At 49.7% G+C, this 23904-nt stretch overlaps 1 protein-coding gene across 3 annotated transcripts in view; it reads right to left on the bottom strand.

The window, feature by feature from the left end:
- Nucleotides 1-19820, bottom strand: part of ZHX2 (zinc fingers and homeoboxes 2) — a 179631-nt gene extending 159811 nt beyond the window's left edge. For 2 of the 3 annotated variants that reach the window (XM_005215362.5, XM_010811955.4), the window contains exon 1: nucleotides 19515-19820. The gene's annotated coding sequence lies outside the window, so the exon portion shown is untranslated. The other variant, XM_059893207.1, reaches the window with a different exon arrangement.
- Between the last annotated feature and the right edge of the window lie 4084 nt (nucleotides 19821-23904).

Consider the following 23904-nt stretch of genomic DNA (forward strand, 5'->3'; position numbering starts at 1 on the left):
CTAGATGATCTTGGAGGCTACGGGTTCATATTGGTTGGCTGACTGTTCAAGACAGGAACTATGCAAAGGTGATAACCAACAAATGCTTGGCTGGTTGACTATGGGATCCACTTGTTGAAGAGGGTATTTATTTTCTGAGCAGAGCCCCAGGGGCTACATTCAGTGTTTTCAGAGCTAAGATTCAAACACATGGCCATTCCTGGGCAGGATGTTAGGATCAAGGTTCTTAAGTTACTTTTCAAGGACTTTTATGGACTTCCTTGGTGGTTCAGTGGGTAAGACTCCGTGTTCCCAAAGCAGGAGTCCTGAGTTCGATCCTTGGTTGGGGGACTAGATCCCATATGCCATAACTAAAGATTCTTAATGCCACAAAGAATGCCTGGTGTAGCCAAATAAATAAAAATATTTTAAAAATTAATTTAAAAATACATTTAATAAATCTAGAAAGTTTCATAGAAAAATAAATCTAGATTGAAGTAGAATCTTTTTCACCACCGTAGCATTCCTAGTGTTTTGCATGGTGCCTGTCACATAGTAGGAGCTGGAATACATGTTGTATGAATAACCAAAGTGTCCAACACCCAGAACACTTCTGACACTGCCTTCACCTCCCCCGGAATGTATCAGTTCAGTTCAGTCACTGAGTCGTGTCCGACTCTTTGCAATCCCATGGACTGCAACACGCCAGGCTTCCCTGCCCATCACCAACTTCCGGAGCTTGCTCAAACTCATGTCCATTGAGTCGGTGATGCTGGAATGTATATGCATAGCTGAATCCACAAAAAGCTTTCAACTACTTTCCCAAATGACACTAATATTTAATCCCTGGCCTTTCCTGCATCCCCCACACACTCCCAATCTCACGAGTCAAGTGCTGGCTATCAGCTATCCTGCTCGAAAAAGAAGAGGGCAACAGAAGATGAGCCGGTTGGACAGCATCACTGACTCAGTGGACGTGAACGTGAGCAAACTTTGGGAGATAGCGGAAGACAGAGGAGTCTGGTGTGATCCAGTCCGTGGGGTCACAAAGAGCCGGACACGACTTAGGGACTGAACAACAACAACAACAATCCTGCTCAGCAAGCTCTATCCCTTCCTGGCTGTGTTCCTTCATCTTCCAAGGCTCAATTTCCTCATCTATTACATGCAGATAACCAGGCCTTTCTCGGGAGGAAAGGAATGGTCAGGTCCTCCGAGGGGAGGTGGGGGAGTATATAAATTCGTCCACCAGTGCTGAGAATCCACCTGGCACAATGCATGCTCACTCATGGTAAACACCAGCCATTAGAGTTACTCCTGTACTCAGTAGCATTCATGCTTGGCAGTAATTAGGGCCTCATTAAATTTTAATTTCCTTTGTGCCAGACTGGATGCTTAAGGCAGAACCAAGTTGGATTAGTACTCCACAAAATGTAAGAAAAATAAATATGCTGCAAAAAAAAAATTTATGTTTCGTGGTCTTTTGGATCATCAGGACCACTTCCTCACATACCATTGGGCAGGACAATTGGACACTGTTCTTAGAGCTAGAAGTGGCATTCGACTAAGTGGCAGGAAGTTCTGTTCAGCTTGGGGCTTTGCTACTGGTAATCTTTACTCCATGAGACTCAACACCGCCAGTGAGCCCAGGACTTTGCTGGATAGAGACTCATCCTACTTGACAAACATCCATGTGTTCCCCTGTGCTCTTCCAGACTCCCTACAGTTAGGCAGGGTCGTGTGAGCAGAACTGACACGTTTAAAGAGGGTATATGCGACTCTTTAGTCTTCTTTTCCTCTCTAGGAGCCTGAAAGCCAATTTGAAATGATGGGGCCAAAAAAAATTCAGCTTGCCTGGATCCCTAAGTCACAGCTACCTTGAAGAGCTCTTGCCCTTTGATGCATTTCATGAAAGTAAGAAATAATCCTTGTTTGGTTAAACCAGTAGGATATCAGGGTTTATTTGTCACTGCATCATAGCTTAGCCTAACCTGACTACTAACACATCTTACTCAGTGCTTGTTCTCGAGCATTCATGCCTGTCTGTCACAGGCCAGTTATTCTCTATTATACACACACACACACACACATAATTTAAATCTCAACAATTATTTTTCCTAACCCGTTAGATGATCCTGTAAGATTTAGTAAACTGGCCATCTCTCTTGAGACAAATATATTTTTTTCTTCCCTCCGTAGAGGAAAATAAATTGGTGACAAAACTGTGTAAGGGAGCTTCCCTGGTGGCTCAGTGAGAAAGAATCCGCCTGCCAAAGCAGGAGACGTGGGTTTGATCCCTGGTCTGGGAAGATCCCACGTGCCATGAAGCGACTAAGCGTGTGCACCAGTTACTGAGCCTGTGGTCCAGAGCCCAAGAACCACAACTACTGAAGCCTGCACACCCTAGAGCCCATGCTCAGCCCCAAGAGAAGCCACCGACATGAGAAGCCCGTACACCGCAACTGGAGAGTGGCTCCTGCTTGCTGCAGCTAAAGTCTGGGCAGCAACAAAAGCCCAGCTCAACCCAAAAATAAGTAAATAAATACAATTCTTTTTTTAAAATACTGCATGAGGACATTTCTTGAGAATGAGGATCTGTGTTAGTGCCAGGAAGCGCCTTCTAAAGGAAAGAGAAAAGATGCCTCTGTTACTCACTCTAGCCATGCAGCCTTTTATAATCAAAATAGTAAACTCTGGAAGGAAATGCAGGGTCCACGTCTGCGTATCCCACTCACTGAGGCACTCAACACAGAGTCTTCATAACCTCTAACTAACACACCAGCTCTGTAGGGTGGCAAGTACCTGGGCTCTGAGATCACTCAGGTCTGGCTTTAAATCAAGTTAATTTCATAAAGGCTCACTTTCCTCAGATGTCGAATGTATAAAAATTTCTACCAAGTGGCGTCGCTGGGGGAATGAAAGAAATTAAATAAGGTAGGTTAGACAACATGCTTGGCTCAATAGCTGGCATACAGCAGGCATTCAATCAATGCGTGTCCTTCTTTCTACCACCTTTAGAGTTTGGTTTCAAGTTCAGACTTGGCCAAAAAAAAAAAAAAAAAAGAGTTTGTTTACTATTGGAAGTGGTAGAAAGATCCTGCGGTATTGCTCTGGGTGCCACACAGGACAGTGGACACGGTCTTCCTGGAAGGAAACAAAGGTTGCCACCACGTCAGAGGAAAGAAGCGCACCCAGGATGCGCACAGAGGCCAGATGTTCAGATGAGGCAGCTGGGCGGAGCCAGGGAGGCCCGCAGATCGTCAGAATTTGGCCAAGAGGCCCCCAAACCTGGGACAAAGGCAGCCTGGGACGGAAGCCGTCTGGCCAGCTTCCTGTGACGAAATGGTCCAGTGACTGTCCTTCCAGGCACTGGCAACGCCAGCCACTAGGGGCAGCAGCGGGTAGCAACTGCTACTTTACCTCCTTCTGACCCAGAGCACAGGCTCCCAAACAGGCCCGATGATCATTCACTCATTTGTAGAACCAACCAGTCACTCGAGGGACAGTCATTTGGAACCTGCTCACGGGGCCAGCTCTGGGTTGGTGCTGGGAACATGAAGACAAAGAGGAAACTCTCCTTTGGGGCGGAGGTTGGTCCACGGTTTTTCAGGGAGACAGAGGTGCAAAAAGGTCAAAATCCACATGCTAGGATTTCTAAGCAGTTATTTCCAGGGCAGGAATGAGTGAAAGTGTTAGTCGCTCAGTTGTGTCTGACACCATGAGCTGTAGCCCGCCAGGTTCTTCTTTCCATGGGGTTCTCCAGGCAAGCATAGTGGAGTGAGTTGCCATTCCCTTCTCCAAGCAATCTTTCTGACCCAGGGATCAAACCCAGGTCTCCTGCAGGTTTGACTGCAGGCAGATTCTTTACTGTCTGAGCCACCAGGGAACGGGTAAGTCTGGGGGATTAGTCTTGCTGGGGAGAAGGACCTACATGTAGAAAAGGAAAGAAAAGGGAAAGAAGGTGGAGCATGCGGGGTTCAGGGCTCAGCCTTGAATGGCTGAAGTGTGGGGCACATGGTGGAGTGGGAAGCGGTTATGGCAAAATATGTCTGGTGGGTAGAGGTCAGCTCTCAAAGAATCTGGACTTGGTTCTATGGGTCAGAAGTTATTAAACAGCAGTCCTTGGCATGGACAGGAAAGTCCACTCAAATGGTTTTGATTTGGGGTGTTTGAGTGCCTTTCAGCTGGACATGTGCTTTCTACTTTGATCTACTACCTACCACTTCCCAGGTGATGCTATTGGTACAGAACCTCCCTGCTAACAGGAGACACAAGAGAAATGGGTTCAATCCCTGCATTGGGACGATCCCTTGGAGAAGGAAATGGCAACCCACTCCAGTATTCTTGCCTGGAGAATCCTATAGACAGAGGAGTCTGGCGGGCCATAGCCCATGGGGTCACAAAGAGTCAGACAGGACTGAAGCGACTTAGCATGCACAATCACTTCCTACTGTCCTACAACTGACTCCTTTACTTGTTTCTGTTGCCTGAAAACCCCCTAAGAGCATTTGGGTTTATGACTCCTGGGAGGTTTTCGGAGGTCAGTGGGACACGATCAGATTTGGTGTTTTAGAGCCACATGTCATTGGAGTGGAGGCGGGGAGGGAATGGTGACATCGGCCATGACACGTATTCCTTCCCTTAAGACTTCCTCCTTCTCTCTTACTGAAAAACCAACTCCAGAAAAATTTCTGTTCATTTTTGGGTAGTCAGACCCAGTATGACTCCCCACTCCTATCTCAACACACATACAGATTATATTTTATTCGATTCTGTTTATCAACTGAGCAGTGGTTACTGAGCCACCACTCAACCAGAGCTAGGTGTTCAGGTAGCAGGGGATGGGCGTGGGGGTGTGGGGATCAAAGTGTAAATGCCTGTGTCCAGCAAGACAGAGGTCTTGTCACAGTGCCAGAACGTACCTGAGACCACTGGCGAGACACACAGAGACACCACAGCACAGGCCACCCAGGCTCCATGCAGCTGTGTGGCTGGCATGGTGCACGTGCAGAGCTATGAGGGCGCTAGCCAGGAGGTCTGAACTGCCAGCAAGCCGCCGTCCCCCAAGGCAGGACCACTGAGTCAGAAATGCCACTACTGAGCATATACCCTGAGAGAACCATAATTCAGGAAGACACACATACCTCAGTGTTCACTGTAGCACTATTTACAATAGTTAGGACAAGGAAGCAAGCTCAGTTCAGTCAGTTCAGTCGCTCAGTCCTGTCTGACTCTTTGTGACCCCATGAACTACAGCACGCCAGGCCTCCCTGTCCATCACCAATGCCCAGAGTTTACTCAAACTCATGTCCATTGAGTCAGTGATGCCATCCAACTATCTCATCCTCTGTCGTCCCCTTCTCCTCCCGCCTTCAATCTTTCCCAGCATCAGGGTCTTTTCAAATGAGTCAGTTCTTTGCATCAGGTGGCCAAAATATTGGAGTTTCAGCTTCAACATCAGTCCTAGATGTCCATCAACAAATGAATGGATAAAGAAGATACGGTACATATTTTCAATGGAATATTACCCAGCCATAAAAAGGAACGAAGTTGGGTCATTTGTAGAGATGTGGAGTCTGTCATACAGAATGAAGTAATTCAGAAAGATTAAAAACAAATACATATATTAATGCATATATATGGAATCTAGGAAAAAGGTACACATGAAGCTATTTGCAGGTCAGGAATACAGATACAGGATGTAGAGAACAGATATGTGGACAGAGGAGGGGAGAGGGAGCATGGGACAGACGGATTGGGAGCGCAGCACTGACATTTACACGACCATGTGTAAAACAGATAACTAGCGGGAAGCTGCTGTAGAGCGCAGGGAGCTCAGCTTGGTGCTGTGATGACCAAGAGGGGTGGGATGGGGGTGTGGTGGGAGGGAGGCTCAAGAGGGATGGGATATATGTATATGTACAGCTGATTCATGTTGTTGTACGCCAGAAACTAACACAACATTATAAAGCAATTATGTTCCAAGAAAAACTATTAAGAGAGGTGAGTCTATTTAAGCCATGTGCAGAATCAATGTGGCCTTTGACCAAACAGAGCAAGAAGTCTCTCGTCATTTCTATCACTGAAACATCTTCTATATCCAGATATCTTGAAATTGAGTCCCCAAATATCCTACTAGGATCAATCATATGCCTCCCCAACCCTGAAAGAACATCCCTTCCCTGCCTCACCCTGATCCCCACAGGTACTATCCATCAAGTACTTTCTCAACCTGCGAGCACAGGAATTGCACTCTGGCTTTGGTGGTAACAGAGCCAGACTTGGGAGTGCCTGCGGCCCAGCCAGGAAACGCGAGAGGTGAAAGAGAGCCAGTGCTGGGCTCTGTGGATGGACCCACCACTCCCAGGATAGGCGGAGCAGGTCCGCAGAGGGCGTGGATGGTCAGGTTCCTTCATTTCAGGTCACTCTCTGGTCGCTGGGTGACGGCTCTCCCGAGGGGTGGGGATGAGGCTGCCAGTCACAGACCCAAAGCATCAGGCCCTCCCTCAACCACAGTGACTCACGGGCAGCCTCACAGACGCAGGTGTGAGGTGCGTCTGTGCCAACGCCACGGTGCTGGTCAGCATTTCCAGGCGCTGCCTGGGTGCTGGGTGCTGTGCTCAGTCCCTCACAGGCGTTTGTGGTTGTTATGTAGTCGCTCAGCTGGGTCCAGCTCTTTGTGACCGTATGGACTGTAGCCTGTCTGACTTCTCTGTCCATGGGCTTTCCTAGGCAAGAACACTGCAGTGGGTTGCAGTGCCCTCCTCTAGGGGGATCTTCCCGACCCAGGGACTGAACTTGCATCTCCTGCATTGGCAGGTGGGTTCTTTACCACTGAGCCACCAGGGAAGTCTCTCACAGGTACGAGCCCCTGTGATCTTGCACAGCAACCCTGTGTGCAGGGACTCTGCCTCCGCAGGTCCAGGTCGGCTCACTGTGTGGAGATGCAAATGCACAAATTCTCCAGCCAGACTGAGGACCCCTCCCAGGAAGGGATGGTGTCTTTGTCTTTAGTGTCCCCACCCTCATCCCTCCCCAACCCTGACATGGAGCACAGAACCCCACACACAAGAGCAGGGTGGCGGCTGGGTCAGGACAAAGGTGAGGCAAGTAGCAAACCAGGATGCAACGTTTAAGGAGGCACCCCCTCCCTCTTGGGTGCTGAGCCTGCACTTGCTGACCCTGAGAGCAAGCGCCATCAAAGATGCCACACACTAGGGACTCATTTGCTAATCAGTCCCAGGCCTGGGTAGGGAACTGGTCAGACTGGTGTGTGTGGTGTGTGTGTGTGCAAAGCCTGTTTCCTTTCCTCTCTAGCCCTGTGATTGACCTTCCCCACCCGGTGCCTCAGTTTCCTCACCTGTAAAACGGAGCTTCTGGTAATACCAGGAGGTGGGGGAAGATATGGAGAAATCAGAATCCCCATACACTGCTGGTGGGAATGTAAAACGGAAACAGCCAGAATGGTGTGGCAGTGTCTCAAAACGTTAAACACAAAACCCAGCACTTCCACACACAGATAGCCACCTAAGAGAAATGAAAACGCATGTCCACACAGAGACTGCACACAGATACAGCAACGTTATTATAATGGGCAGACGGAGACACAACCCAACTGCCCAGCAGCAGGTCACCGAATAAACAAAACGGCCCACGACACCACTGTGGTATGATATGAACTGTGTCCTGCCCAAATTCATTAGCTAAAGCCCTATTCCCAGAATGTGAGTCAAGGCCTTCAAAGAGGTGATTAAGTTAACATGAAGCTGTAAGGGTGGACTCTAGTCCAATCCTCACAAAAAGAGGAAACTGAACACTCAAAAGAGACACTATGGAGGCACATGCGCAGAGAAAAGGCTATGCAAGGATGTGGAGAGAAGGCAGCGGCTGCAAGCCAATGAGAGAGGCCTTGTGAGCCACCAAACCTGCTGACACCTTGAGCTTGGACTTTCAGCCTCTAGATCTGTGACAAGATAAATGTCTGTCCTTTAAGCCACCCAGTCTGGGGTATTTGGCTATGGCAGCCCCAGGTGGTATACGGATGCAATGGAATATCATTTAGCCATGAAGTAATATGCAGTCCTGTTGCATGCTGTGACATGGAGGAACCGCAAAAACATGCTAAGTCAAAGAAGCATATGAAAGACCACGTACTTTATGAATCCTTCTATATGAAACGTCAGTAAAGGCGAAGCTATACAGGCAGAAAGATTAGTGGTTGTCTAGAGTTGGCGAGGGAGACAAGGATGGAGAATGACTGGCAAGGGGCACAGGATCTCTGTTTGGGATGATGGGAATGTTCGAAGATTAGACCCTAGTGATGGATGCATAGCTCTGTAGATACACTAAAAGTCAGTAGAATGTATATTTTAAATGGGTGGATGTGAAGCTATTTATGTTTTAAAATTTATTTATTTTAATTGGAGGCTAATTACTTTACAATATTGTAGTGGGTTTTGCCATACATTGACATGAATCAGCCATGGGTGTACATCTGTCCCCCATTCTGAACCCCCCTCCTCCCACCCCTCAGGGTCATCCCAGTGCACCAGTCCTGAGCACCTTGTCTCATGCATAAAACCTGGACCGGAAATGTTTCACATATGATAATATACATGTTTCAATGCTATTCTCAAATTACTTTTTAAAATGTGACTAGTACTAACATCTATGCTACAGAGATGCCCAGGGCCCAACACACAGCACTTGGGACTTTTTATTATACTTAAATTAAATAAGTATCTGTTTCTCAACTGAAAGTTGCCCAAAGTGCCTCCAAGTTCGTTTATTTTTAGAGACCTTTAGTTTTACAGAAAAAGAAACTGGCCCATCACCAGCGATGCTGTGTCCCTAAGTGGCCTGCCCACCCAGGACTCCCAATCAGCATCTTCCGGCTGCAGCATGCCTGCCCGATGTAGCTGCAACTGTTCTTGTCTTGGGTTGTACGGATGTGTGCTGGAGTTCCGGCTCTGCCCTCCCCACTATCTGCTCAGCAGGGCTGCCGTACAGATGACCTGGGCTATGACGTGAGGTGTGAGGGGCACAGAGCCTATGCACAGTTGACATTCAATACATCGGGAACAACCCCCATGCAGGAGAAGGCCCTTCATCGAGCTCTGAACACACACCCATCCCTGTGTTATCCTTAGCGAGGGCTGGTGGCTCCGCCCCCAGGGCGCTAATCAGTGGGGTGGGGCCCCAGCCCTCTTGCTGGAGCCGCAGGTGGACAGAGGGTAGGAGGGGACACACGTGCACGAGCCCGAGCCTTAAGAGCACTAGGTGTGGTGTAGGACTGCCTGGCTTCCAGAAACCTTGGACAAAGGACTTCCCCCCTCTGTGCTTTTTTATCGATTAAATGGGGATAACAGAGTCCTCCCATCTCCCAGAAGTGCCATGCGCTAGCCCACAGAAAGCACTCAGGCCCTGTGCCTCTGATGTCAGGAAGCAGTTGCTGCTAAGTGCCAAGTGACCATGACCTTCCTGAGAGCAGGGATGCTGTTTTCTTCCCCTGGCAGGTGCTCAGTGAGTGTCTGCTGATTGGACAGAGGAAGTAAACTAGCCAGCGCAGAAGAGGAAAAGTCACGCGCTGCCATATGATTGGGCATCCTTGGGTCAATTCCCTCATTTCTCTGGGCCTCAGTTTCCCTAAGTTGGAGCAGGCAACCCCGAAACTTCCTTCCTGCTAGAACACTCCTTGATCCTACTCACGCACCATGCTGCTATTATTCTCATCCTCCCAATATCCCCCTCTGGGGACAACAGAGGACATTAGACTTTTTACAATAAATCCCGTTTCTAAAAGTGCTGAAGTCAGGCCACGTTCAATCTCACAGTGTTGACTGCAGCCCCCCATCTTTGGAGGGTCTCCCATTAACCCACCAGTGATCCAAACCCTTTCTGTTCTGTGGCTCCCTGCACCCAGGATTCTCTGCTCTTGGAAATGACCTGAAGTCTTCCAGTTCTCCTGAACTGTGTGGCTCTGGCAGAAATTCACTGCATGCTTAGAATCAATTAAATTCCAGGCCGTTCTATAGGATAATGCCGCCTCGGTGCTCTCCATCAGGGGAGGTTTGGTGAGGGCCTGTGCTCCTCTCTGCTCCTGTCTGGAGCCACCAGCATCCCTTCCCCTCGCTTCTGGGCTGGGAGGTGGGGGCGGTCTCTTTTTCCATCTTCTGGCTGTCAGTCCACACGCCCTGCCTCCTCTAGCCCCTGTCATTGTGAGGCCTTTCCCTACCCTCTCTGGGCCACCACCCATCCTAAACAACTTGGCCATGTGCAATATCCAGCTCTGACCAGACTGGGTTGCAAATACCTTAAAGATGCTGCTCCTCAAAAGACAAGGGTGCATTGCACAGGAAAATAATTTCTCAATGTCCTCCTGCACAGGCCAGGAAGATTCCATGGGAGCTCTGCATACCCACAGGGGCTAAGGGAGCCTGAGATGGCTTTTTCGTTTGAGTGATTCAGCCCGGTCTTGTAGTTTAAGAACAGCAGGAAAGTAATGTCAGCTGAAAGGAGTTTTCTGTGTGCTATTTAACTAAATGGCTCTGCAGCTGGAAAGAACCATGGGCAGACGTGTTATGATTCAAGGGCTCCCAATTACAATGATCCTCTTTTATTGTATAAAAACAGCAACCCAGCCATTCTCCACCCTCCCAACGCCTGCTCCCCCTACCTCCTGCCCCCACTGGCTGGCAAGGCTGTTTAGCATCCTGAAAGTAGCACCCAGCTTCTCCTCCGTCTCCATCTCTCAGCTGTCAGCCCACTGGGATTCCTTCTCTTGCCAGAGCCAGGGAGGAGAGGGTGGCATGCCCCCTGGAGAATGTTCTGGTGTAGACACTGACAGACGCTTAGAATTGTCTTGGGAGTGGGGTTTGGGTGGCTAAGGATAACAGGCACAGATCTGGAATTCTCTTCTGTTTTAACTAATCTTACACCACACACACACACACACACACACACACACTCTCGTGCGCGTGCGCGCCTGCGTACACTGACCCCTACATTCCTTTAGCAGAAAAGCTGTCAGACTGTCCAGAAACTCATTCTAAAACTGTCCCTTCTCCCTCCATATAGTTCCAGGCCTCCAGAAGACATCAGAAAGACCTGGTGAGGGACTCTCCTGGTGGTTCAGTGGTACAGAATCAGCCTACTGATGCAGGAGACACAAGTTCGATCCCTGATCCGGGAAGATCCTACATGCTGCGGAGCAACTAAGTCCAAGTGTCACAACTACTGAGCCTGTGCTCTAGAGTCCAGGAGCCGCAACCACTGAAGTCCGTGTGCTCTAGAACCCTTGCTCCACAACAAAAGAAGCCACTGCAACGAGAAGCCCGAGTACCGCACTAGAGAGTAGCCCCTGCTCACCCAATCTAAAGACCCGCAGCGAGGAAGACCCAGCACTGCCAAAAATAGATACATAAACATAGTTACATATACATATAAAGACCTGGTGATGCATAAGAGTATCGGCTTTAGCATCAGGCGGATGTGAATGCGAATCTCGGCTACCTCCTCTCTGAGACCAAGCACCTGACTGCTCTGCGCTTTGGTCTCCTTTGGTCTTTAAGATGAGGCTCCACCGTGGCCCTGGATGCCCTCCTCAGAGTCACTCTGAAGGACACAGTGAAGAGAGCACGTTCAGCAGGGTGCCTGGCACACAGTAGGTACCCAATTTTTGGATGCTCTTGCTGCTCTGAAGATGGGGGCACTGTGTTTGTGGTGTGTCTGGGGAGGGCAGGGGACTTTGTATTCTATTCAATCTCACCAGCCAGAGTGGACACAGCTGGGGTCAGGGGCCTGGGGTGGGGGGAGATGCTTCTGAGGGATACAAATGGCGGCCCCGCGGAGGACTGGTTCTCCTGCCTTTCTGCAACAGTGATTTAAACCGTCATGCTAGCACTACCCCTGCATGTGTGCCTGCAGCCTGCTCTGTGTAGAATCTGGTCCTTCCTCGGTTTTCTGCAGCTGGTTTGGAGTCCAGAAGCCGCAGGTGCAGGCATCCAACCATCCCAGGAAATCTCATTCATTTTTTCTCTCTACCCTTCTCAACAGCAGGCTACTTTTCTCTCCCACAGAGTCTGTTCTGGGCCCCCGACAGGGAGCATTCCCTCCCAGAGAAAGAGCTAAATCAGCCTGGCCACCCTTCGAGGCCCCAGGAACACAGGAATCCACTCCCTGCCCGGAGCCTGACAGCAAACAGTTCCCAGGGTTTTGCTAATTTCCCCCTGAAAGGTGAACCAGGCGTGGCTTTAAATCCAGGAAAGTAAACCCAGCAGGTGCTTTGAACTTCTCCATCCCAAACCAAGCCTGTGCACCTCTAAAGTCTACTCTGAGCCTCTTATACCAAAGCGAGTGAATGCCTGGGCCACATTCCTTCATATCGATCCCCCATGAATGAACAGCACACGCATTTCATTCGCTACAGGTTTCACATGGTAAATACTGTTGCACTGAAACACTGTAATAAGATTTAATCCCCACTAAGCGTTTCAGTGCTAGGGGACAAGAGGAGGGCAGGAAGAGGAAGAAAGTGTGTGAACTGTGGCTTTTAACAGGTAAACTGTTCACCAGGGGTGGGGTGGCGGGTAAAGAGAGGTGTCAGCAAGAAAACTTGATTCTGACTCTGGTCTTTTTTGATTCCCTTTTAAAGTTTGGGTGGAACATGATGGACTGTTGCCAAGACAGTTTTTCTTCTTGGGGGTCTGCTACACGTGTGTGTGTAGGAGACACACACACACACACACACACACACATACACATCCCACTGCCAATCAACCCATCTTAAATGCATGACTTCAAGCACAGAAACAGGAAACAGATTGGGGTGGATGTTGTTAAAATCACAACCTATTTGATGGAGGGTGGGGGCGGGGAATCGAGAGGACTTTCTCTTTTTCAACTACAAAAGAAACTACCCTGTCATACCCAGAACAATGCCCACTCTGTTGTCTACCACCGGGGTATGTGAGCAGCTGAGCATCTTTTCAGAACGGCACTGCCTGAATTTAACCATGACACAGCACATTACCTGAACGGTGCACCAGGGTCCCACTGTGATATTTCAGGAGAGCTCACCGTGTCTGAAGTTGCTCAGATTTGCCACAAATGAGCACATATGTGAGTGTGTGTGTGTGTGTGTGCGTGGTGGGGGGAGAGGGTGGGATGGAGGAGAATTGCAATGAACTGGGGACAGTTGGGGTCTTGAAATCTATGGCACAAATTCATGCATGTTAATTACTTGGCCCCTCTCAAGGATACAAGAAAGTCACATCCTAGAGGTGGTGGCAAGATGATGATGGCAGGTGAGGATGGTGACAACAGGTAACATTTACTGAGCAGAATCCACGTGTCAGGCACTATGCTAAACCCTTCTGTAAATTTCTTCAGCTTCACAACAATCCAGAAAGCAGCTACTGGAATAATCTCCATTTTAGAGCTGAGGAAACTGAGGTTTATATGTAACAGCCCCAAATCATAAAGTGATTAACTGAGAAGAGAATCAGGGATGGTGGCCTTTCTGGGGGAAGCCAGTGTGGGGAAACTGACAGAAGGGCCTCTGGGAGCATCCCCTCTGTTTATATACATCAGATCAGATCAGATCAGATCAGATCAGTCGCTCAGTCGTGTCTGACTCTTTGCGACCCCATGAATCACAGCACGCCAGGCCTCCCTGTCTGTCACCAACTCCCGGAGTTCACTGAGACTCACGTCCATCGAGTCAGTTATGCCATCCAGCCATCTCATCCTCTGTCGTCCCCTTCTCCTCTTGCCCCCAATCCCTCCCGGCATCAGAGTCTTTTCCAATGAGTCAGCTCTTCTCATGAGGTGGCCAAAGTACTGGAGTTTCAGCTTTAGCATCATTCCTTCCAAAGAAATCCCAGGGCTGATCTCCTTCAGAATGGACTGGTTGGATCTCCTTGCAGTCCAAAGGACTCTCAAGAGTCTTCTCCAACACCACAGTTCAAAAGCATCAATTCTTCGGTGCTCAGCCTTCTTCACAGTCCAACTCTCACATCCATACATGACCATAGGAAAAACCATAGCCTTGACTAGACGAACCTTTGGTTATGACTAATTCACGTTGTATGGCAGAAACCAACACGACACTGTAAAGCAATTATCCTCCAATTTAAAACAAATGTGAAAGAAAAAAAAAGCAAAGCTGAAGGGTCACAACCAAAATTATTCTGCTGATGAGTGCTGGAGCTGCAGGTAGGACCCGGGGAATCTGAGGGTCAGGAGAAAGGCAAGCGTCGTGTTTGGGAAATCAACTGGTGCTCCTTTCCATTGTGTCCAGTTCTACTCATTAGTTTCTGCAAAAGGAAAGCTAGCTGCTTCCTGGTAACAGCTGACTAAAGGCTTCCCTGGTGGCTCAGCGGTAAAGAATCTGCCTGATGCAGGAGACACAGGAGATGGGGATTTGACCCCTGGGTCAGGAAGATCCCCTGGAGAAGTAAATGGTTCTTGCCTGGAAAATTCCAAGGATAGAGGAGCCTGGTGGGCTACACTCTATGGGGTCACAAAGAGTTGGACACGACTGAAGTGACTGAATATGCACACAATAGCTGACTAACATCAGGTTAATTTTGGATTCCTATTGGCAGAACCTAAAAGAAAATCTCCCTCACTTTCTTAGTGTGTAGTCTTCTTTTTGCCCTAAGGCAGAACTGGTCCCCTGGTCTGAAACTTTCCAGAACTCATTCTAGTTCAAATAAGAGCCAAGCTGATTTATTTCCATAAGGCACACTGCTGTCAGTCTTACCTTCTTAAGACACCTGACAGTCCCTCCTCAGAAGCCTGCAATGGCTCCCTAGTACCTACAAATTAAATCAACCTCCTCCACGTCTGCCTCCAAGTCTGGCATCATCTCTCTGCACAATCTTCCCTGCGTCTCCCTCTCCACCTCAGCAGAACACACATGGCCCCTAGGACGCAGTTTTAATTTCATCCAGAATACACCCCTTTTCTCATCGGAGGCCACACACACTTTATCTTCCAGCTCAACAACACTTCCACCATTCACCCCTTCTGCCTTACAAGCTGAATTCCAGTGTATTTATGGCATTGATGCGCCTAACTAAAAACATGTGATTGACCCTCTCCAGTAGGTTCTGGTGACCATGTGGCACAGTTCTGGTCAAGCTAAGGACAGAAGTCCCTGAGAGGGGTGTCCCTTTCCAAACGTAACAGTAAAGCCACACTAGGTAAATGTTCTGTGTGCCTCAGTCATCCTACTTCCCCTTTCCTGGAAGGCAGATGTGAGGCCTGGAGATGCAGCAGCCCCCTTCCCACCATGAGGTGATAGACCTAGGGTCAAATGCGTAAAACTCTATGGGTGGCAGAATAGAAAGACAGAGCCTCGGTCCCCAGTGGTACAGCTGAGGCACCATTCCACCCACTTTCTTCTTGTCCAACACAAATAGGCCCCCATCTGGTTAAGTCATGGGTGGGCAGAATTTCTGGTGCTAACAGCTGTGTGCAATGATACCAGACACACCTCCAGACATGGTTCCTCCTCAGTCATGGGCAGTTTCCCAGCTACCCACTCTAGGAAATCCTCTATGGGATCCCTCACAGTGCAAGAACTGAGCCCTTCATGCTGCTGCTGCTAAGTCGATTCAGTCATGTCCAACTCTGTGCGACCCCATAGACGGCAGCCCACCAGGCTCCCCCGTCCCTGGGATTCTCCAGGCAAGAACACTGGCGCAGGTTGCCATTTCCTTCTCCAATGCATGAAAGTGAAAAGTGAAAGTGAAGTCGCTCAGTCGTGCCTGACTCTTTGCGACCCCATGGACTGCAGCCTACCAGGCTCCTCTGTCCATGGGATTTTCCAGGCAAGAGTACTGGAATGGGGTGCCATTGCCCTTCATGCTACTTCCACAGTAGTTACTCTTCTCAATTCTAGCACCTATTTAATTCTGCTTGATGTGGCCTGCTGGCTGCTCAAACTCCTAGGTGGTAAGGGGTCTCAGTCCTCTAACATCTCCCTAGTGCCTGGAGCAGGGCTTTGCATCAAGGTTAGAGAGATGCTCCATTTCATCAGCATCTCCAACATGTCTAGAATAGCGCACTGGCATGTGGACGGAACATGTTCTGGAGTCTGGAACTCTGCTTACTGTTTGGCCTTGAGCAAGTTAGAGAACCTCTCTGTGCTCCTAGGTCCTCATCTATATAAAGGAGAGAATGACAGTACTTGCCCCACTGGGTTTCACAAAGACAAAATAGTTTAATTTTAAGCACTTGGTCCCTGACATATAAAAGTGCTTAATGACTATCGCCCTTTATTAGTGTGATGAATATTATAGTTATGGAATAAACAAATCAACACAGAGTTGCTAAATATAAATTAATTAAGAGATGAATTAGGACTTCCCTGGGGGCTCAGATGGTAAAGCGTCTGCCTACAATGTGGGAGACCCAGGTTCAATCCCTGGGTCGGGAAGATCTCCTGGAGACAGAAATGGCAACCCACTCCAGTATTCTTGCCTGGAAAATCCCATGGATGGAAGAACCTGGTAGGCTACAGTCCATGGGGTTGCTCATGACTGAGCGACTTTACTTTCTTTCATGTAGGAGATGAAACCCAGGAAAATTCCTACAAGTTTGGACGACTGGGCAGTGGTCCCTGTTCCCTCTTTTCTGCCTTTACTTTTCATTCTAACTACAACTTCCCATATCTGAGGAGCTGCTATACTGGAGTGCTGTTAAGACTTGGCTTCAAATGCGGAGTCTAACTCTTGTTGTGTGGCTTCTGGGCAAGTTTTTGTCACCTCTCGGAGTTTCAGTTTTTTCCACTGTAAACTTGGGATAATAATCGTATTTATCTCATAGGGTTATAGTGAGAATTAAATGGTAAAGCATGTAAAATATACAGCATTATGCCTGGCACACTGAAACAGTGTTAGCAACTGTTATCAAACACTGTCATTATCCTTTTTTGTCAAATGCACAGCACCCCACTGAGTCTCATGGTCCTGATGGGGACAGGACACTTGAGGTGGGGTTGCCTTTGGGCATGTCAAGACACGCTGCATTTACATTGGGAGAATACTTGTGTGCCAACAAACATTTGTGGCATCTTGATTTTTGCCTTTAAATGGGAATTAGTATATTCCATTTACCCCAAAACCTTGGCCTCTGAATTTTCCCCTTAAGAGCTGTTAACTTCCAAGTGGATCCTTCGCTGACACCAAACCTGGCCAGAAGGCAAATATGCACATGAGAACAGTCAATGGAGCAGAGTGTTTAAATAGCAACGATATTCCCAGATCATGTGTCCAGTCACTGTCAGGGACACATTTCAATCTTACTTGTACATTTCCCCCCTTTGGCCTTAAAAGAAGATGTGTCTATAGCTTTATATTAACTTTCCCTTTAAACTTAAACCTTCATGTGAGTCCCGTTCAAGCACTTGAGGGCTCCATTAATCTATTTTTACTGTTAAACATGCCATTTTACAAGATATTTATTCCACTTGGTTGTCATCCAAATGCTTTTTGACATTACTGTCCTGGGACTCCACTACTTTAACTCACTGCCCTCATAAACAGAAAATCACCTTTTGACGGAAATCTTGAAGAGCTCTCAGAACTTCACTCCCTACACTTCAAGGCATTCACTTCTGCTCAACATTACAGGAGAGAGAATGTGCATGTGAGTGAGTGAATGAGTCTATGTATGTGTGTGTTTTAAGAGGATAATTGTGCGAGGTTTGAGCAATCAGAGGAACGAAGTGGGGCAATGCCTGTCCCCCAAATCCTGCACCCCGCTCCCCTTCACCGGCCTGACTCGGACTTGGGGAGCTGCTATTAGTAACATTAACACCACCAGGTGGCTTCCCTGATGGCTAAAACGGTAACGAATCTGCCCGCAATGCGGGAGACCCAGGTTCGATCCCTGGGTCAGGAAGATCCCCTGGAGGAAGGAAAGGCAACCCACTCCAGTATTCTTGCCTGGAGAATCCCCATGGACAGAGAGACTTGGGGTGAGGGTGGGGGTGGCCATAGTTCACGGGGTCGCAAAGAGTCGGACACGACTGAGCGGCTAACATTCAACATTAACACTGATAACAGAGGGAGACCGTCGGGGATTGCGCTGGACAGAACTCCAGGGTCTGAGCAGCGCCACTTTCAAGGGGAGGGGTCCAGGGAAAGTCTTGGTTTCCCCACCTTCCTCCTCCCCCACCTTCCAGACAAACAAAAGGCCATCGCGGAAATTACTGTGAAGGCAGAGACCCCACTGGCTTGGAAACCAATCCATCAGGTGGAAGCCTGAGCAAATCACAACTTAGCTTCCCCGTCAAGTTTTCTCCCCAGCCTCCCACACCCCTCTCCCCTTCCGCCGCCGCCTCCCGAGCTCCGCACGGCGACGAGCCCAAGGGGACCGTCCTGTGATGCTCACTGGTTTCCAACTTTCCGCTCATCTGCGCCTCCGCAGCCTCCTGCACAGCGGCTGGGAAAGGGGCAAGTTTGTAAAGGCGAAGAGTCGACCAAGTCCCGGGGACCCCACCAAGGAGCCGTAACACCAACAAAGCTGAACCTCTCTCGTGGGGGCAGAGACGAAACGCGCCCCCTGCGGTTCCGGGCTGGGGGGTGGGGGGTGGAGGGTGGCGGTGCGCGGAGGGGGTGGCGACGGTGGGCTGGGGCGGGCCGCCGGGCCCTGCGGAGAGGGGGTCCCCGGGGGGTGTCCCCCGCCGCCCCTCCCCACGCGGCTTCCCCGGCACCTGAGCGGGGCGTGGGGACAGCGCCGCGCTCCGGCCCGGCCCGCGCGGCAGGTAGCTCGGCCGGTCGCCCGCCCGCCCGCCCGCGCCGCCGGCAGCCGCCAGGAGCGCGGAGCGGAGAGGCGAGCCTCAGCCCACGGCGTCATGCTTCCTGCCACCACGTTACGGCGAATCGTCACCGGGAGCGGGGAGACGCGGGGAGCGCGGGGCGGGGGGGTGGGGGACGGCGGGGAGCACACACACGCAGCCCCCCGCCCGCCGAACCCCGCGGAGCCGGGGCCACGTCCCGGCCGAGTCCCCGCGGGACCGGCCCCGCTCGCACAAAGCGCCGCGCTCGGGCCAAGGAGGGAGGGAGCCGGCCCCGAAATAAATAAATAAAAACACAGTCGGGTCTACGTAACGCCCTGTCGAAAGCGGACGCCATATTTTTTTGTGGCTTATGTCGACATAGGGAAACGTAGACATGTTTTTTTCCTCCTCCTCCTCGCTCGGCCTCCCATTTATCCAAACTTGTAATCAGAACTCTTAAAAAAAAATCTCCCCCACCTCTGACTCTTCTGATCTCCTCCCACCCGCAAAAAAAAAAAAAAAAAAAGAAAGCCTGCACACTACCTACCACCCCCCTCCCGCGCCCCCCTTTGCAATCACAAACCCGGCCAAGTCCCATTAACAACACATTTTTCGGGAGCGGCGGCGGCGGCGGCGGCGGTGGGAAAGTTGGGCTGGAGTGGCCGGTGCCCGGCGTGCGGGGCTCGGGGCCGGCTGCGCCGGGGCGGTGGGGGGGGGTGCTCCGCGCCGGGGCGAAGTTTCTTACCTGCGCCGGGGGCTGGGAGCGCGGGGACCCGGGCTGGGAACGCGGAGACGCGGCACAGGGGCGTTCCAAAATGGAACTCTGCTGGCTCCCCCCCCACCCACTCCCCACTCCCCACCGGGCGCCCGGCTCGGGCTCCGTGGGAAAGAGGGGGCCAAGCCAGCCTGCCAGCCAGCCAGCCAGCCAGAAGCCCCCGTACGGAGAACAGTGGCCAAAATTTTTTAAAAGGGGGGGAAAAAAAAGGGAAAAAAAAGGGGGGGAAAATGTCTCGATCAGTGGGGAATCTACGCCAAAACCCACATGATCTGTAACGTCAGCATGCGTATTTGCATACGATACCACCACCCGAGCTGCCACCCGGGCTCGGGTTCCGCAGAAAGTTACAAAGTGAAATTCAGCTCCCTCCGGAGACGCCGGCGAAATGTCAATTTTCAGGCGGGAGCTAGAGGGGTGGGAGGGGGGGAAGCTAGCCCTCAAGGCGCTGGTTACTAGCCAAGGTTGGGGTGGGGGCCCCGTAAATTAAGTTAAAAGTGTGAGCCCAGTAACGGACTCGGTGGAATTTCTGCTAGGGGAGGAGGGGGAGGCGCGAGCGAGATCATTGAATATTAAGCAGGACCCGGCGAGGCGGCTGCGGCCGAACCCTCCCGGCGCAATACCCATTTTCTTTATTAAAAGTTCAAGGTGTCATTGATGAGCTCAGCAAACTGTTGATCCCGACCACGTGGAGTGGCGGACGGAGGGACTGCGGGGCGCGGCTGCTCCAGCGCAAGCCAGCGGCACCCGGGACCCCGCGTCCCTCCCGCAGCGCAAGGGTGGGGCCGCCGCGCGCCCCGGGGCGCGGCCTGCGCGTTCTCCCGCCTTTGGACTCAAGGAAATAATGACAACTTAAAAAAAAAAAAATTTTTTTTTTTTTAAGCGAGACACATTTAACTCCTGGAATAGGAACGAGAGCGCTTAGGGTAGGCAGGGTAAGAAAGAGCCCCTACTTATATAACGACTAGAAATTAGAGGACTTTTGCCCAAGAGAGTCTGAGATTTTCGCTTGCGCCAGGTCTGAGGTTGGTTAAACATCCTCAGACTTTTCCCCTAAGCGTCAATAAACAAACAGACGCCCCGGGACCTGACTTAAAAACTCTTGCCGGGCCAGCGTTCGCTGGGATTCTCAGACTTCCAGAAATGCACACCCCTGCGGCGCTCACAGGCAAGTCCCTCGGAAGCGAGGCGGGTCACTTTCGAAATTGCGACTCCGGCGTTCCTGGCGGGAGGGCATCCCTAAGTGTTGCCTCCCCCTGGATCTCCCCTTGGGCTCCTTAGAGCAAAGGCGAGTCTGGACGTAGCTGCTGTCCACCTACGGCCTCCGCAACCGCGAACTTGCGTTTGGGGCGCGGCGCTGCTGCAACAGTGCTCAGCTAGGGAGCTCTAAGGGATTTGGGATTCAGGAGACGCTCTGGAATCTCACGGAGAGCAACCTGTCTGCGCCTCCGGGTCCTGCCTGGATGGACCCTTTTCCTCTCCGTGGGCGTCTCGACGCGTCAGCATCTCCCAGGTGTGAGCTGAGCGCGAGCGCGCACGAGCCAAGAGGGGTCCAGAGGATGCTGTCTGGGGTTGACTTTTGATGCTCTGAGCGCCGCGAGGAGACAAAGGGAGCCTGAGGCTGGGAGGCCCTGCGGAGTCCCCGCCTGCCCTGAAGATTAGCAGGCTCGGAGCGTCGGGGTTTCCCGGCCAGCCTTTGCTCCAGGGAATTAGAACGAACTCTAGCGGCGGCTTGCGACTCGGCTCCGGGCGCGAGGGCAGCAACAGGTGGCCGGGTGCGACGGAGTGGCTGCAGGCGAGGACCGGGACTGGGGCTGACCGCGTGGCCAAGGCACTGAGTGACCTTTCGGCATTTTCGTTTCCGAGGCTGAGGAGAAGAAAGAAGCCAAAAGGTTTTCCTAGGATCTCCCCAGAGACTCGTTTCTTCAACAGAATCTCCTTCTTTGGGTCCCCAGGAATTTTTGCAATAAAAATAGCTCGTATGCAAAACTTTCTTACTGGCTTGCACCTGTTTGTTCCGTTATTGCTGATGTAGGATTTGCTTGTTAACAGCATAAAATTAGATTCTGGCCTGGGAGTGGGGGGTCTCTTCGCGAGACCCTCTGGCACCTGAGGCTTGAGCTGCCGGGGAGGCAGACTTTTAAAATATTGTGAAGAATTTGCTGAATGACTATGATCCAGGTCATGTCGCATCTTTCTCAAACTCATTTGATACCTACTCTCTAAAATCCTAATCTGTTAGTTGCCATCAAAACCAGAATTTAGGGATGCTGTTTTTTTTTTTTTTTTTCTTCCCTCAAGGGTGTGTCTGAAGAGTGAAAGAAAAAGATGTCCCCAACTCTTAATATTTTTATATTGCTTACTCTTGACTCTTCCAGGTCATCTCACCATTTCCCCACCTTCCCTTGAAAATGACAGCTCTCAACTTGTTTCCATGGAAATTACTGAAACCTTAAGGAAGCTATTCCTGTTTGAGGCTGCACCTCCCTTTTGCTGGTCAACCGCTTAGGAGGGGTTTCTATAAGCCAGGTTCCCTCTGCCCCCGCCCACCCCACCTCCCCACCATTACCTCCTTCTTCTGACTGGGCCAGTAAGTAATAGGATGCCAGGGTCATGGCTGAGCCAAGCAGGGTAAGCCCTCTGGACTGTCCACTGAGTTTCCATATCTTCAGGGCACTTGGATCTCCTGGGCACTGTGTGGGCCTCTTATGTGCCTCAGTGTCTTTAAATTGTTCAAAGTTTAGCATGGACTCAACCTTTACTATATAAATAAACAGGAGGGGATGAAACAAGGGTGACTTTTGCCTTCAGTGCTGGAATTTGATTTCAGTTTGCTTTATGTGTAGGTGGAATAGGCAGACCCTTATCTGCTATGATTCAGGAGCTTTGGAACCAATAATTATAGGGATAATGTTTACTGAGTGCTTTGTATACATATACCAGTTGCTTCTGAATCTTTTTTTTAACTGAAGTATAGTTGACTTACAATATTGTATTAGTTTCAGGGGTACGGTAATTAATTGTTACAACAACCCTTAGGCAGTGATTTTATCTTGGGTTCCTTTAGACTTTTAGTATTATTGAGGACCCCAAATAGCTTTTGTTAACCTGAGTTTTATACATCTTGACATTTACCATATTAGAAATTGAAAAAATTAAAGCACAGGAATTTACAAACACAGGGCCATCAGAGCAATGACACTGTATGTCATGTAGCCTCTGGGAAACAACTGTATACTTTAGAAACAATCAGAGTGAAAATAGTAAGTAATATTGTACCCCTATAACCAAAACAGATTTGACCTTGAGGACCCCCTGGAAGGGTCTTGGGGGCCTCCAGGATGCCTGGATAAGATTTTGAGAACCACTGTTAAGGTAAGTTATTATTATGTGCATTTTACAGGTGAGGAAGCCAAGGCTCTTAGAAATGTAGTAACGTGTCCAAGGCAAATGGAGGGAGCAAGGATTTACACTAGATTTTTCAGAGGCTAGAGCCAGAGTTCTTAATGATTGTATAATTCTGCCTTTTATTAACGACCTAAGCTCCACCCTCAGCCTAGAACAGCCTCCAGTGCTTCCCAGGACTGCTTTTATTAGCAATTATCTTTCAAGCCTCTATTATGTATCAGCCCTTCTTACACATCATCTTGTTAAATCCTTACAACCAACCTTCCCTGTGGGTATTCTCTCTCCCATTTTACAGATGACAAAACTGCAGTTCAGAGAACTTAAGAAGCTTCTTCAAAGTCACTCAGCCAGTAAGCAGAAGAATCTGGATTCAAATCTTTGTCTGGTGGCTTCAAAACCAAGGAGAGACAGGAGTCTGTCACTGTGATTTATAGAGGCCAAGTAGGGAGGAAACAGCTTCTGTTCATGATTTGATAAGAACTAGGCCAGGTTAAGAAGTCTTAAAAATTTAGAAATGGCAGGAGGAGAAGAAATAAAAAGCAGCATTACCCTTATGGGACCCTAAATCTAATGACAGCAAATCCACACTGGCTTGCAAACTCAAAAGAGATGTGGTGGGGGGTGGGCAAAGATTTGGAATTGAGATGGGGGTTGTGGGGTTACCCCTTCCAGCTATCTAATCCCTGCATTCACTGCTAGATGAGCATTTTTCTAAATGAATGAAAAAAGAAAACAGAGAAACAAGAAAAAAAAACATCAGCAGTCCAACTGGGCACTGGTTATAATTTTGATATGTATCTTTCCATATGTTACATTTATTTACTCTTTCCATTATGAAACTCTTAAGAGAAATGAAAACAGTTAAATATCAATTTAGCAACTGTAGCATGGAATGGCCACTACTGACACCACTTACAACAAAGCGAGACAGAGTGTGACCTTTTAGAACATT

The sequence above is a fragment of the Bos taurus genome, chromosome 14, assembly GCF_002263795.3.
Source record: "Bos taurus isolate L1 Dominette 01449 registration number 42190680 breed Hereford chromosome 14, ARS-UCD2.0, whole genome shotgun sequence".
In the NCBI taxonomy this organism is placed as follows: Eukaryota; Metazoa; Chordata; class Mammalia; order Artiodactyla; family Bovidae; genus Bos; species Bos taurus.